Source organism: Tamandua tetradactyla, chromosome X (genome assembly GCF_023851605.1).
Source record: "Tamandua tetradactyla isolate mTamTet1 chromosome X, mTamTet1.pri, whole genome shotgun sequence".
Lineage (NCBI taxonomy): Eukaryota > Metazoa > Chordata > Mammalia > Pilosa > Myrmecophagidae > Tamandua > Tamandua tetradactyla.
The window spans coordinates 134,680,171-134,697,503 of NC_135353.1; the positions used below are offsets into that span (position 1 = coordinate 134,680,171).

Consider the following 17,333-nt stretch of genomic DNA (forward strand, 5'->3'; position numbering starts at 1 on the left):
ATTTATTTTTTTTGAAGATTGGGCAAAGCAATTGCTATCCTGTGAATAGATTCATACTCTATTTACAAAAAAAAGGGTTTTTTTTTTTCAGAAAGCACACTAGAAGCCACTTTAAATTCTGTCTCTTTCAGATATATCAGATAAATGTTAGTGGCATAGCTGGGGTAGAAATCCTAGCCAGTGACTACTTTGGAAGCTATGAAAAGTTCAAAAGATTGATAAAATTCAATAAGTATGCATCAATTTGTTGTATATGACAAACCAGCATGTCTTTTGCCTGAGAGCCTGAAAAACCCAAGTCTAAAAAATGATGTGACATTTAAGGAACTGCCTGGATTTCTTCAAACCAGTCTTCTTGATAAAATTGGAATATTACAGGGACTTTGCTTAACAGCACACACAGACTTTTTATTTTCTTGGGGGGAGGCACTTTGCCTAACAGCACACACAGACTTTTTTTTTTTATTAATTAATGGAAAAAAAGAAATTAACCCAACATTTAGAAATCGTACCATTCTACATATGCAATCAGTAATTCTTAACATCATCACATAGATGCATGATCATCGTTTCTTAGTACATTTGCATCGGTTTAGAAGAACTAGCAACACAACAGAAAAAGATATAGAATGTTAATATAGAGGAAAAAAATAAAAGTAATAATAATAGTAAAAAAAAAAAAACCTATAGCTCAGATGCAGCTTCATTCATGATTACTTTACAATTAGGTATTATTGTGCTGTCCATTTTTGAGTTTTTGTATCTAGTCCTGTTGCACAGTCTGTATCCCTTCTGCTCCAATTACCCATTATCTTACCCTGTTTCTAACTCCTGCTGGACTCTGTTACCAATGACATATTCCACGTTTATTCTCGAATGTCGGTTCACATCAGTGGAACCATACAGTATTTGTCCTTTAGTTTTTGGCTAGACTCACTCAGCATAATGTTCTCTAGGTCCATCCATGTTATTACATGCTTCATAAGTTTATCCTGTCTTAAAGCTGCATAATATTCCATCGTATGTATATACCACAGTTTGTTTAGCCACTCTTCTGTTGATGGACATTTTGGCTGTTTCCATCTCTTTGCAATTGTAAATAACGCTGCTATAAACATTGGTGTGCAAATGTCCGTTTGTGTCTTTGCCCTTAAGTCCTTTGAGTAGATACCCAGCAATGGTATTGCTGGGTCGTATGGCAATTCTATATTCAGCTTTTTGAGGAAGTACCAAACTGCCTTCCACAGTGGTTGCACCATTTGACATTCCCACCAACAGTGGATAAGTGTGCCTCTTTCTCCGCATCCTCTCCAGCACTTGTCATTTTCTGTTTTGTTGATAATGGCCATTCTGGTGGGTGTGAGATGATATCTCATTGTGGTTTTGATTTGCATTTCTCTAATGGCCAGGGACATTGAGCATCTCTTCATGTGCCTTTTGGCCATTTGTATTTCCTCTTCTGAGAGGTGTCTGTTCAAGTCTTTTTCCCATTTTGTAATTGGGTTGGCTGTCTTTTTGTTGTTGAGTTGAACAATCTCTTTATAAATTTTGGATACTAGACCTTTATCTGATATGTCATTTCCAAATATTGTCTCCCATTGTGTAGGCTGTCTTTCTACTTTCTTGATGAGGTTCTTTGATGCACAAAAGTGTTTAATTTTGAGGAGCTCCCATTTATTTATTTCCTTCTTCAGTGCTCTTGCTTTAGGTTTAAGGTCCATAAAACCGCCTCCAACTGTAAGTTTCATAAGATATCTCCCTACATTTTCCTCTAACTGTTTTATGGTCTTAGACCTAATGTTTAGATCTTTGATCCATTTTGAGTTAACTTTTCTATAGGGTGTGAGATATGGGTCTTCTTTCATTCTTTTGCATATGGATATCCAGTTCTCTAGGCACCATTTATTGAAGAGACTGTTCTGTCCCAGGTGAGTTGGCTTGACTGCCTTATCAAAGATCAAATGTCCATAGATGAGAGGGTCTATATCTGAGCACTCTATTCAATTCCATTGGTCGATATATCTATCTTTATGCCAATACCATGCTGTTTTGACCACTGTGGCTTCATAATACGCCTTAAAGTCAGGCAGCGCGAGACCTCCAGCTTCGTTTTTTTTCCTCAAGATGTTTTTAGCAATTCGGGGCACCCTGCCCTTCCAGATAAATTTGCTTATTGGTTTTTCTATTTCTGAAAAATAAGTTGTTGGGATTTTGATTGGTATTGCATTGAATCTGTAAATCAATTCAGGTAGGCTTGACATCTTAACTATATTTAGTCTTCCAATCCATGAACACGGTATGCCCTTCCATCTATTTAGGTCTTCTGTGATTTCTTCTAACAGTTTTTTGTAGTTTTGTTTGTATAGGTTTTTTGTCTCTTTAGTTAAATTTATTCCTAGGTATTTCATTCTTTTAGTTGCAATTGTAAATGGGATTCGTTTCTTGATTTCCCCCTCAGCTTGTTCATTACTAGTGTATAGAAATGCTACAGATTTTTGAATGTTGATCTTGTAACCTGCTACTTTGCTGTCCTCATTTATTAGCTCTATTAGTTTTGTTGTGGATTTTTCCGGGTTTTCGACGTATAGTATCATATTGTCTGCAAACAGTGATAGTTTTACTTCTTCCTTTCCAATTTTGATGCCTTATATTTCTTTTTCTTGTCTAATTGCTCTGGCTAGAACCTCCAACACAATGTTGAATAATAGTGGTGATAATGGACATCCTTGTCTTGTTCCTGATCTTAGGGGGAAAGGTTTCAAATTTTCCCCATTGAGGATGATATTAGTTGTGGGTTTTTCATATATTCCCTCTATCATTTTAAGGAAGTTCCCTTGTATTCCTATCTTTTGAAGTGTTTTCAACAGGAAAAGATGTTGAATCTTGTCAAATGCCTTCTCTGCATCAATTGAGATGATCATGTGATTTTCTGCTTTGATTTGTTGATATGTTGTATTACATTAATTGATTTTCTTATGTTGAACCATCCTTGCATACCTGGGATGAATCTTACTTGGTCATGATGTATAATTCTTTTAATGTGTTGTTGGATATGGTTTGCTAGAATCTTATTGAGGATTTTTGCATCTATATTCATTAGAGAGATTGGCCTGTAGTTTTCTTTTTTTGTAATATCTTTGCCTGGTTTTGGTATGAGGGTGATGTTGATTTCATAGAATGAATTAGGTAGTTTTCCCTCCACTTTCATTTTCTTGAAGAGTTTGAGGAGAGTTGGTACTAATTCTTTCTGGAATGTTTGATAGAATTCACATGTGAAGCCGTCTGGCCCTGGACTTTTCTTTTTAGGAAGCTTTTGAATGACTGATTCAATTTCTTTACTTGTGATTGGTTTGTTGAGGTCATCTATTTCTTCTTGAGTCAAAGTTGGTTGTTCATGTTTTTCCAGGAACCCGTCCATTTCATCTAAATTGTTGTATTTATTAGCGTAAAGTTGTTCATAGTATCCTGTTATTACCTCCCTTATTTCTGTGAGGTCAGTAGTTATGTCTCCTCTTCCATTTCTGATCTTATTTATTTGCATCCTCTCTCTTCTTCTTTTTGTCAATCTTGCTAAGGGCCCATCAATCTTATTGATTCTCTCATAGAACCAACTTCTGGTCTTATTGTTTTTCTCTATTGTTTTCATGTTTTCAGTTTCATTTATTTCTGCTCTAATCTTTGTTATTTCTTTCCTTTTGCTTGCTTTGGGATTAGTTTGCTGTTCTTTCTCCAGTTCTTCCAAGTGGACAGTTAATTCCTGCATTTTTGCCTTTTCTTCTTTTCTGATATAGGCATTTAGGGCAATAAATTTCCCTCTTAGCACTGCCTTTGCTGTGTCCCATAAGTTTTGATATGTTGTGTTTTCATTTTCATCCGCATTTAGGGCAATAAATTTCCCTCTTAGCACTGCCTTTGCTGCGTCCCATAAGTTTTGATATGTTGTGTTTTCATTTTCATTCGCCTCGAGGTATTTACTAATTTCTCTTGCAATTTCTTCTTTGACCCACTTGTTGTTTAACAGTGTGTTGTTGAGCCTCCACCTATTTGTGAATTTTCTGGCACTTCGCCTATTATTGATTTCCAACTTCATTCCTTTATGATCCGAGAAAGTGTTGTGTATGATTTCAATCTTTTAAAATTTGTTAAGACTTGCTTTGTGACCCAGCATATGGTCTATCTTTGAGAATGATCCATGAGCACTTGAGAAAAAGGTGTATCCTGCTGTTGTGGGATGTAATGTCCTATAAATGTCTGTTAAGTCTAGCTCCTTTATAGTAATATTCAGATTCTCTATTTCTTTATTGATCCTCTGTCTAGATGTTTGGTCCATTGATGAGAGTGGTGAATTGAAGTCTCCAACTATTATGGTATATGTGTCTATTACCCTTTTCAGTGTTTGCAGCGTATTCCTCACGTATTTTGGGGCATTCTGGTTCGGTGCGTAGATATTTATGATTGTTATGTCTTCTTGTTTAATTGTTCCTTTTATTAGTACATAGTGTCCTTCTTTGTCTCTTTTAACTGTTTTACATTTGAAGTCTAATTTGTTGGATATTAGTATAGCCACTCCTGCTCTTTTCTGGTTGTTATTTGCATGAAATATCTTTTCCCATCCTTTCACTTTCAACCTATGTTTATCTTTGGGTCTAAGATGTGTTTCCTGTAGACAGCATATAGAAGGATCCTGTTTTTTAATCCATTCTGCCATTCTATGTCTTTTGATTGGGGAATTCAGTCCATTAACATTTAGTGTTATTACTGTTTGGATAATATTTTCCTCTAACATTTTGCCTTTTGCATTATATATATCATATCTGACTTTCCTTCTTTCTACACTCTTCTCCATACCTCTCTCTTCTGTCTTTTCATATCTGACTCTAGTGCTCCCTTTAGTATTTCTTGCAGAGCTGGTCTCCTGGTCACAAATTCTCTCAGTGACTTTTTGTCTGAGAATGTTTTAATTTCTCCCTCATTTTTGAAGGACAATTTTGCTGGATATAGGAGTCTTGGTTGGCAGTTTTTCTCTTTTAGTAATTTAAATATATCATCCCACTGTCTTCTAGCTTCCATGGTTTCTGCTGAGAAATCTACACATAGTCTTATTGGGTTTCCCTTGTATGTGATGGATTGTTTTTCTCTTGCTGCTTTCAAGATCCTCTCTTTCTCTTTGACCTCTGACATTCTAACTAGTAAGTGTCTTGGAGAACGCCTATTTGGGTCTAATCTCTTTGGGGTGCGCTGCACTTCTTGGATCTGTAATTTTAGGTCTTTCCTAAGAGTTGGGAAATTTTCAGTGATAATTTCTTCCATTAGTTTTTCTCCTCCTTTTCCCTTCTCTTCTCCTTCTGGGACACCCACAACACGTATATTTGTGCGGTTCATATTGTCCTTGAGTTCCCTGATACCCTGTTCGAATTTTTCCATTCTTTTCCGGATAGTTTCTGTTTCTTTTTGGAATTCAGATGTTCCATCCTCCAAATCACTAATTCTATCTTCTGTCTCTTTAAATCTATCATTGTAGGTATCCATTGTTTTTTCCATCTTTTCTACTTTATCCTTCACTTCCATAAGCTCTGTGATTTGTTTTTTCAGTTTTTCTATTTCTTCTTTTTGTTCAGCCCATGTCTTCTTCATGTCCTGCCTCAATTTATCGATTTCGTTTTTGAAGAGGTTTTCCATTTCTGTTCGTATATTCAGCATTAGTTGTCTCAGCTCCTGTATCTCATTTGAACTATTGGTTTGTTCCTTTGACTGGGCCATATTTTCAATCTTCTGAGCGTAGTCCGTTATCTTCTGCTGGCGTCTGGGCATTTAGTCAGATTTCCCTGGGTGTTGGACCCAACAGTTTGGAAGATTTTTCTGTGCAATCTCTGGGTTCTGTTTTTCTTATCCTGCCCAGTAGGTGGCGCTCGTAGCACACGTTTGTCTCACGTGTTTGGAAGGGATCCACCCCGGTCACCGTTCTCCACGGCCTGGGGGATTTCCGATCCAATTCTCTCAGTTGGTCCGGGGGGCCGCGCGTGGTGGGGGCGTCAGCCGCCGCGGCTTGAGGGGACCCTGTGGCTCCTTTATTAATGCCCCTATTGGTGTTTGGTTGGACCCAGTCCCTGCTACTGTCGGAAATTCCCTCCTCTCCCTGGAGGGGTGCCGGTCACTGGCCGCCGCGGCCCGGGGAACTCACCACCGGACCAGGAAGCCGCCCGCGGGGAAGGGGCGTCAGTCGCCGGCCACTGCGGCCTGGGGAACTCGCCACCGGACCAGGAAGCCACCCGCGGGGAAGGGACGCTGGTTGCCGGCCACCGCGGCTTGGGTAGCCCTCTGATCCGAGACTTGTAGCCGGTCCAGGGAGCCGCCCGCAAAAGAGTGGCGCCGGCCGCCGCGGCTTGGGAAATTTGCCTCTCCGAGACTGTCAGCCGGCCCAGGAAGGAGGGAGGGAGTAGCTCCGGCTGCCAGCTTCCGCGGCTCGGGGAACCGCGCACCGCTCGGGGATCTCACCGCCGCAGAGTCTCGCAGTCAGTCTAACCAGTACAGACTGGGGTACGCTGTGTGTCCATTCCCTGCCGTGACCCCGGGAGCTGTTCTGCACTGTTTCTGTTCACATAGTAGTTGCTCTGGAAGAGGAACTAAGACGCGCGTACCTTACTAAGCCGCCATCTTGGCCCCCTGGAGCTTTTTGCATGATTTTGATGCTGTGGTTCTACATCAAAATGACCAGTTCATCACAACTTGCTTTAATAACCAGTTTCCCCATATATAGAACTAGATCATGCAGGTTAATACAGAAGTTAACTGGTGAAGCCTCTTTGTCAACTGTTACACTTAATGTCCTCTCCCTCTGAAACTACCACCCCCTCTTCCTCCTCTGAAGCCACCATCACCACCTCTTCTTCCACCTCTAAAGCCACCAGCTCTACCACTGTCTCTACCATCTCCACCTCTTCTTCCTCAATGTCTCCTGCTACCACCTCTTGGATGTCCTTTCTCACCTGGAGGTCGTGGTAAAACCCTCTGTTGTGGCAGCAGCTTATATGGGTCTATATAAAATTTTTGTAGTTTTTTTAAAGGAAGAGGCCTTCAAATTTTCTGATAATTTAAATGAAAAATAAAAATCTACAAGTTGTCCAAATATTTAATCCACTTTTCCAATTTGTTCTTTGTTTTCTAAATATACTGGAGCATTATAGTAAGACACCTTATTTTCATTTGTGATAGACCTACAGACTATGTCATCTCCACAGGAATGAAGGAACTCTCCTTACAAAACTACACATTCTGGAGGTCCTTGGGTTTGACCTTTGTTAAAGCCTCCATGGCCACCCCCTCATCCAAATCTGCTTCTGTTGCTGCCTGAACCTGGAAAGTGATTGTTACTGCCACTGCTGCGATTAAAGCCACAACTCTGCCACCTCAATTAAAGCCTCCATGTCCTCTGCTTTGAAAAGCCACATTCTCCCCTCTGGCACCATGTGTACTTCTGGCACCACTGTGCGTACACACCCTGGTATCATGGCTTCTCGATGGTAACAAAAATGGGATGGTTCTGAAACAAGCAATTATAATTGTGGCTTCCTGATTTGGTAGGCAAATTTCCTATTTTACAGCTTCTTGGCAGCTGTCTTGGCAGTCCCAGGTGATTTAGGGAGTACTTCTCGGAAGATCAGCTTAAGGTCTATTTCTTCAACCTTCCACCCCTCCCATCCCTCACCCCCCAAAAAGGAGAAAATACCTGGAGTAGATTCCATTCTCTGTAATTCAAAATCGAGTGATACAGACAGCAAAATCAAAAGAAAAAATTTTAAACACTGAATTTCTTGGTCTTTCCTTCCTTGCAGTTCTATGTTTAAAGAGATATTCAAATACCTTTGGAGAAATATCTTTTAAGCCATAATGAAATAAAGAAGAAAAAATTACCATTTTTCTTCAGTAATGCTTAGTCACCCAGATGGAGAAAGAGAGAAGACATATTGGAGGGCTAGTCTGGGAATGGAAGGTTCTGGGAAAGTTGCGGTGGGAAAAGGGTGAGGGGATAAACAGTACTATTGAAAGAATGGCTTATGGAATGACCCATAGGATTATGGATCAGTAGAAATAAGTCAAAGTAATGATGGTAGTGAGGCTTATAGATTGAAGGATAAAGGGAAGGGCTTGTGTTCTTAATGTGGTTGAAGAGTGAATGTAATGAGTATAACAGTGGGGAGGATTTAGAAGATAGGAGGTGACACCCAGAGAATGGAAGAAAACATCATTGAAATTGTGTTGCTAGGGAGTTGGATGTGCTGGCTACATGGATGATGAAACCTTCCAGGATACTGGCAGGAGTTAAGGCATAGGAGATAACTGAGAGTCAAGTTCCAAAGGCATATATTAGATGAGGGAGAAACTGAATGCAGATAGATGACTGTAAGGGAAGGGTGGTGCAGAGTGATATGGCAGATGGCAAGAATCTCATAGAAGGAGAGCCTTTTGCTTGGATCTGGAAAGAATAACAAAAGTGTGTAGGGGGAATTGGGAGGAAGTTGACATTGCATCTGGACCAAGAGATAGTAGAGTATGGAAGAAAGAAGAACTTCCTCTAAGGAAAGTGGTGGAAGAGAAAGCTAGGATTTATCTAGGAGTGTTCTGAAAAGATATTGAAGACATAGAAAGGTTAATGTACTATAAAATGCACATTTGTAGCAGCGATCCACGAGGTATCACAGAAAGGTGTGGGAGAAAGTTCAGCTGGGGAATACTCAGAGCAGTATGAGAATGAGAGGACAACAGAAGACTGGTAAGGAGATTGGTGAGAAGTCTCATATCTTGTGCTTGTTTGAAACTGTTATGCACCCCAGAAAAGCCATCTTCTTTTAATCCTGATCCAATCTTGTGTAAGCAGGCCTATTGCAGGGTGGAATCTTTTTTTATGTTTTTTTTTTAATTGTGAAATATAACATATATACAAAAAAGCAATAAAATTCAAAGTATATTGCAACAATTAGTTGTAAAACACATTTCAGAGTTTGGCATGGATTACAATTCCATAATTTTAGGTTTTCACTTCTAGCTGCTCTAAGGTACTGGAGACTAAAAGAAATGTCAATATAAAGATTCAGCACTCATATTCATTTGTTAAACCCTACCTTCTCTGTATAACTCCACTATCACCTTTGATCTTTCTCCCACTCTTTAGGGGTATTTAGGCTATACCCATTCTAAACTTTTCATGTTGGAAGGGGCTGTTGATAATATGGGATAGGGGGATGAAACTAGTTGATGTTCTAGAGGGTTGGCCCCTTTGCATTTCAGGACTTATCTGGTCCAGGGACCCATATGGAGGTTGTGGGTTTCTGGAAAGTTACCCTAGTGCATGGAACCTTTGTGGAATTATATAATTGGCAGGATTGGTTTTGGTTGGGGTTTGGCAAGTTATGACAGTAGCAATGTCTAACCGAAGCTTGTATAAGAGTGACCTCCAGAGTAGTCTCTCCACTCTATTTGAACTCTCTCAGTTCAATTTGTTACACTTCTTTTTTCTCCTTTTTGGTCAGGATGGCATTGTTGATCCCACAGTGTCAGATCCAGGTTCATACCAGGTAGTCATCTCCCACACCACCAGGGAGACTTTCACCCCTGGATGTCATGTCCCACGTAAGGGGGAGGGCAATGGCTTCACTTGCAGAGTTAGACCTAGAGAGAGAGAGGCCACATCTGGGCAACAAAAAAGGTCCTCTGGAGGTGATTCTTTGGCATATCTATAGGTGATCTGAGCTTCTCTGCTACATACATAAGCTTCACAAGAACAAGCGTCAAGATCAAGGGCTTGGTCTATTGATTACGGTGTCCCTAATGTGGGTGGGACCTCTTGATTAGATTGTTTCTGTGAGATGTGACACACTCAAATGTGAGTGTGACCTTTGGATTAAATTATTTCCATGGAGGTGTGGTCCCGCCCATTCAAGTGGGTCTTAATTAGTTTACTGGAATCCTTAAAAGAGATCATGGAGAGAGAGCTGAAAGCTGAGACAGACAACAGATGTTTGGAGATGTTTGGAAACAGACAGAAGCTCAGAGAGGAGGCCACTGTAACTAGGAGCTGAAAGTAATGAAACCCAGTAGCAAAGGGCCAGCAGATGTCACTATGTGCCTTCTTATGTCCTTGGATGGACCGCTGTCTTTCTTAAAGGTATACTCTTGCTGATGCCTTAATTTGGACATTTTAAAGGCCTTATAACTATAAACTTGTAACTTAATACATCCCCTTTATAAAAGTCGATCCATTTCTGATATATTGCATTCTGGCAGCTTAGCAAACTAAAACATGCTTATAATTGGAGGATTATAATCACAATAATCTTGGAAGGACACGATAGAATTTGAAGTTCTATTTTCAGAGTGAAATTGTTTTTGTACCATAAATGGCCATGATGAAAGTAGGAATCACTGTGAGCTCCACAAAAAGGAGACCGGATTCCTTAGAGAGTATTTGGTTTCATGTGTGGGGGAGAAAAACTCAATAGAAATATCTTGCTGTTGTCAGAAAGCAAGAATGCTTTTAGAGATGCCTAAAGGCAATATTTTTAAAACTTAAGAAACTCCGACCAATAAATAATAAAAGTCAAATTTTTACAAACTGGCAAAAGATTTATCAGACAGTTAACAAGGAAAGATATACGTACATGAAAAGATGCTCAATTTCTTTCATCAGGGAAATGAGAATAAAAACCACAATAAAATACCACTAGAATGGTTAAAAAATTTAAAAGACAGTCAACACTAGGTGTGGGCAGGAGTTGGAGTAGATGTTACTCAAAAACTGCTGGTAATACTGTAAAGTGGGGCAACCAATTTGGAAAATTGCTTGGTAGTTTTTATAAAGCAATATAAACAACTTCCCTAAGATACAATAATTCCACTTTTTAATTTCAAAAGAAAAGAAAACATATACATATACATATATATATACATACACACAAAAAGACTTGACGACAAATGTTCATTCAGCTTTATCCATAATACTTCCAAACTTGTAACAGCTCAGAAGAATGGTTAAACTGGGGTATAATGGAATATTGCTCAGTAATAAAAATTTAAAAACTACTGATAAGTGCAGCAACACAGATGAATTCAAAATCATTACCCTGAGTAAAAGAAGCCAGAGTCAAATGAGTATATATTGTATGGTTCTATTTATATGAAATTTGAAAGCAGGCAAAACTAATCAGAATTGACAGAAATCAAAACAACAGTATTTGCCTTTGAACGGGCCACAGAGGAAACATTCCGGGGTGATAGAAATGTTCTATATCTTCATAGGGGTGTGGGTTACCTTGCTGTATACATTTGTCAAAACACATCCAGCTGCACACTTTAAATGGTTACATTTTATTGTAGGTAAACTATACATGAATAAAAAAGTAAAAAAAAAAAAGAAAGAAAGAATAAATGTAAGCCTGAAGAATGCCTAATAGAGCCCAAATGCTGACAATTTGAGCACCAAAAAATATGATCATGATTAGTGCTAACTGGAACCATGAGGCTATAATGATGTACAAAATGGTCAAATAATATGAAGTATGCTTGAAAAAGTCGTATGTGTTGATGTGAATTAATCACAAAATGCAAGGTATAGACTATGTGAAAATGGATGCCTGATATGGCCCTTGGACCAAAAGCAGAACTATTCGGGTAAGAGGATAATATTAAATCAGACTCGGAGGTTGGAGTGTAGGGAGCTAGGGTTTATAGAACACTGCACAGCTGGAGGAGATATTGTTCAAGGACCTGGCACTGACCCTGCAATCTCTCCACTGATGAGGACCTGGCCTTGCTGATATTAGTTCAGAAATTGGAAGAAACATGAGCTCCATTTCAGTTAATGACAAAGCAGCTCGCACCAGACTAACCTTCCTGCATCTTTGGACAAAATACAGAAAATAGCTGTTTCAATCCACTGGTATTTTGGTTTGCTAAAGCTGATGAAATGCAATATACTAGAAATGGACTGGCTTCTAACAATAGGGATTTATTAGCTTACAAGTTTACAATTCTAACCCTGTGAAAATGTCCAAATTAAGGTATTAACAGGACAAAACCTTCTCTGAAGAAAGGCTGCTGGCAATCTGGAGTCCTTTGTCACATAACCAGGTACATGACCACATCTTACTGGTCCTTCTCTCCCGGGTTTTGTTGCCTTCAAACTTCCGGCTTCTCTGTCTGTGGCTTCTTTTCCCAGCTTCTGTGTCTTTTTTGTGTGTGCTTCTCCAAATTTTCTCTCTCAGCTTCTGTGGGTATGTCCTTGCGTCTCTGTCTTCTCTGGTTTATATCTCTGTGTCCTTTATCCTCTTATAAAGGACTCCAGTAACGGGATTGAGACCCACCTTCATTGGACTGGGTCACATCTCAATTCAAATAACCTAATCAGTAGATCCCACCCACAATAGGTCTGCACGCACAAGAAAGGATTAAAATAATATGGCCTTTCTGCGGTGCATAACAACTTCAAACTACTACAACTGGTGAGCAACCAAAGCGTAGACTGGAGGAGATATGACTGAAAGAAGGGAAATACATTGGGTGAGAGCCACATTTCAGTAGCTTTTCCACTGAATTCTCAATTTGCTCGATGCACTGGACATGGAGTTCAGGCAGCAGGCCACAATCTACTGGGCTGAGGATACAGGGGACAGAGGTGGAGATTCCAGAAAGGCTGGAAATTGAGGAGTAGATATAGAAAATGGGAAAGTCACAGAGGGAGGAGGCCCCAAATCTGCATATAAATTGCCCTCAAATCCTTGATTTACACCTGAACTGTGCATGTGCAGAGTGAGGCTCCAAGGAGTCCAAGGAGAAAACAACAGCTGAAGGAGAAAAGAGCTGAGTAGAGATCTCAGCAGCTGACCAGTGCTGGGGAGACAGAGTTTGGGGGTCAATTTCTGTCAAGTTAAAAGGGCTTAGTGTATACCTTGGGCTTCCACTGAAAACCTCAAAGGCCCACACCTTAAAAGTAAAAACCAAGCCCTAAGAGTGAAATGAAATTGAAATAAACCTGCTGAACAAAGCCTAAAATTAGGCTTCCACAATATCAAGTTGGTGAACTCTATTACTTTAAATGCCTGCAAGCATGAAAATGAGGACAGCCGATGCCTGTAAACATTCCCTTAAACCAGTGGTTCTCAAATCTTTTGAGGACTCCAAAGAGCTTTAATTTATGTGGGTTGTATCTATTGGTATTTTCAGTATTAGAAATGAAAAATTTATATTTATCACTTCAGTTATTAAAAAGAATAATAAGTTCATTACATTTTAATATAAACAGCATATTTAAAAAATAGCTCTGCTTTCCAAAACAAAATATTAGTGAGATGAGTGGCATTATTTTACATCTTTGCAAAGTTCTTCAGTGTGGCATAATAGAAGACAGATTCTCATATCTGCGTTTCCATTATGTCTGTTGTAATATGTTGTTTTGGTTGAGATATATGAAGAAAATCTGGCCTCACAGAGATATGTAGTTGGAAAAGGGAGGAGTATTTTAATAGTCTTTAAAAATAATTGTGGATATTTTTCTTTGAGACTTCATCAAAACTTATCAAGTGCTAGTTTCTTAAAAGTCAGTAACAATATGAAAAAGTTTTTGTACTCTGTTGTATTAAAATCCATTGGTCTATTGGCCGTTTGTTCTCATGGTTTTGGTGTCATATCTAAGAAATCACTATTAAGGTTGAAGAGGGGAATGCATATTAAAATCACTTCACAACACTAGGATGGCTATTATTAAAGAAATAGAAAAATAACAAGTGTTGGAGAGGATGAAGAGAAATAGGAACACTTAGACATTGCTGGTGGCATTTTAAAATGGTTCAAGCACTGTGAAAATCACTTTGGTGGTTCCTCAGAAAGTTGAGCAAAGAATTATCATATGACTCAGTAATCCTACTTCTTAGTTTATACTCAAAAGAATTGAAAGCAGGGACTCAGATATATATACACCAATGTTCACAGCAGCATTATTCCATATCACCAAAAGGTAGAAGCAACCCAAATATCCATCAACTGATGAATGGATAAACACAATGTAGTATACACACTCAATGGGATAATATTCTGAATGAATATTATTAACTTTTAAAAATTAAGTTCTGATACATGCAACAAAACCGATGAACCTTGAAAATATCATGTGAGTGATGGGAAGGTGGAGTTATTGCTTAATTGGTGCAGAGTTTCTTAATGAGGTGATGAAAAGGTTTGGGTAACAGATATTGGGAATGGCAGCACAATATTGTGAATGTTATTAATATCACTGACTTGTATACTTCAAAGTGATTAAAATGGGAAATTTTGAGTGGTATGTTGGTTGCCATAACAAAAAGCTAAAACAAGGCCATTGCTCTATCTTACACTTTGAATGGCTCTTTCTTTCACAGATGATTTTGTAACATCATGCATTGGTCATTTAGAAAATATTGGTTCACTGAGTTACATAGATGTTTCAAATATTGCCACATTGTTTACATAATATAAAATAACCATATTAGTTAATACCATCATTAATCTTATCAGATTAATGAAACGTTGCTTAAGTATTGGGAAGCTGTTACAGTCATGATAATGGGACCAAATTTTCCAAAATTCTAATTTTTTCTGGAGAGTTTGAATTTTATCATTGGCAGCAAATATTGCCAGTTGTTTTCCTTGAAGTGACAGCCTCATTTTGTTCATTTCTGAGAAATTGTCCACCAAATTCTCAAGCCTAAATAATTGTAGTTTTGCTGTCATTCATTTTTTTAAAGTAAAAATGATGGAAAAAGCAACGATTTGGGTCCACAGCTCCATCAAACAAGTGTTTTTCTCTCAGACAACCATTGTACTTCAATATGTACACAGACTATTAAAAAGACATGTACTTAATGGTTGAGATTTAATAACATTAATAGTTTTTATTGCTTCATCAAGGGACTTATTATATGAAATTGGCATTTTATGTTTTTACTGTGAGTGCGTGAAAGTGAAGAAATACAATGCCTTAATTTGTGCTAAAGGGCTTGTAGTTTTATCCACCATTGCTTTTGGATCATCAGTGCAAATTTCAATGCAGTGAAGAAGGCAAATAAGGAAAATGGTTTTGGCCTTGCAGACCCCTGAAAAGGTTTTAGGATGCCCAGGGGTCTGCTTGCCAATCTCGAGAAACACTGCCTTAAACTGAATTGCACTGACTATTAATACAATTCTGGAATGGTGATGGAATTTGAGTATAAAGGAATGGAAGCATAACAGAGATTTGACTTATTCCTCAACTTTGGCATGATTCATGGAGCATGTAACTAGAAGCTGTGTGTCTTCCAGTGCAAGGGGAAAACTCCACAAATTTTCCTACATCTGTTACTGTTTTCTGAAACTGTCTTTCTTTCCAAAAATTCTACAGTCTTCATTAAATTAATCAGAAATGAATAGCAGGGGTGAGTAGACTCTTTTGGTCAAACAACAATCCAAATTGCAAAACTGCACACACATTTTCTCATGTAATCATCATAACAAATTGCAAACATCTCTTCTCCTACCAGCTTTACTGACTTTTCAACAGTATTAAGGTTGGGACTTACAGTAACCAAAGTGACATGACAGGTTCTTATATTGTTGTGGCCTAAGAGAGAAGGTTTGTATCAGTAATTGCAGGTAGCAATCACCACACCCTTAGCCTACTGGTCCTTTCAATAATCTTAATCTCAGTGGTTCTTTTTTTTTCTTTTTCTTTTTAACTTTTTTTATTGTGTAGTATAACATATATACAAAGCAAAGAAATGAAAAAAGCAATAACTTTCAAAGCACTCTTCAATAAGTAGTTACAGGACAGATTCCAGAGTCTGTCATGGGCTACCATATGATCCTCTTATAGTTTTCCTTCCAGCTGCTCCAGAATAGAGGGCTTAAATCTTTTTTCATCATCACAATCAACTTCTTTCCTTCTTTGTTTTGTGAAAAATAACATATATACAAAAAAGCTATAAATTTCAAAGCACAGCACCACAATTAGTTGTAGAACATATTTCAGAGTTTGACATGGGTTACAATTCCACAATTTTAGGTTTTACTTCTAGCTGCTCTAAAATACTGGAGACTAAAAGAGATATCAATTTAATGATTCAGCATTCATATTCATTTGTTAAATCTTATCTTCTCTGTATAACTCCACCATCACCTTTGATCTTTCCATCCTTCTCTATAGGGGTGGTTGGGCTATGGCAGTTCTAAATTTTTCATATTGGAAGGGTCTGTCGCTAATATGGGGTAGGAAGATGAAACTATCTGATGTTCTGGAGAGGCTGGGCTCGGTTTCAGGACCTGTCTGGACCAGGGACCCATCTGGAGGTTGTAGGTTTCTGGAAAGTTACTCTAGTCCCTGGAACCCTTGTGAAATCTTATATATTGCCCTAGGTGTTCTTTAGGATTGGCTGGAATGGTTCTGGTTGGGGGTTGGCAGGTTATGATAAGTAGCAAGTTCTAACTGAAGCTTGAATAACAACTTCCAGAGTAGCTCCCGACTCTGTTTGAACTCTCTCTGCCACTGATACTTTATTAGTTACACTTCTTTTCCACCTTTTGGTCAGTGTGCTGGTTTGAAAGGAAGCATGCCCCCTAAGAAAAGCCATGTTTTAATATAAATCCCAGTTCATAAAGGTAGAATAATCTCTATACAATACTGTATGTTTGAAACTGTAATGAGATCATCTCCCTGGTAGATGTGATTTAGTTAAGAATGGTTGTTAAACTGGATTAGGGGATGACATGTCTCCACCCATTTGAGTGGGTCTTGATTAGTTTCTGAAGTCCTATAAAAGAGGAAACATTTTGGAGAATGAGAGATTCAGAGAGATTCAGAGAGAGCAGAATGACATAGCCATGAGAAGCAGAGTCCACCAGCCAGCACCCTTTGGAGATGAAGAAGGAAAACGCCTCCCGGGGAGCTTCATGAAACCAGAAGCCAGGAGAGAAAACTAGCAGATGACAATGCCATGTTCGCCATGTGCCCTTTCAGCTGAGAGAGAAGCCTTGACTGTGTTCACCACATGCCTTCTCATTTGAGAGAGAGACCCTGAACTTCATCGGCCTTCTTGAACCAAGGTATCTTTCCCTGGATGCCTTTGATTGGATTTCTATAGACTTGTTTTAACTGGGACATTTTCTTGGACTTAGAACTGTAAACTAGCAACTCATTAAATTTCCCCCTTTAAAAGCCATTCCATTTCTGGTATATGGCATTCCAGCAGCTAGCAAACTAGAACAGTCACGATGGAATTGTTGATCCCATGGTGCCAGGTCTGGATTCATCCCTGAAAGTCATTTCCCATGTTGCC

The 17,333-nt window shown here is 38.7% G+C and overlaps 1 pseudogene; it reads right to left on the reverse strand.

Annotated features, from left to right (window-relative positions):
• Nucleotides 1–6,819: 6,819 nt before the first annotated feature.
• On the reverse strand, nt 6,820–7,742 carry LOC143672090 (H/ACA ribonucleoprotein complex subunit 1 pseudogene; annotated as a pseudogene).
• Nucleotides 7,743–17,333: the final 9,591 nt, after the last annotated feature.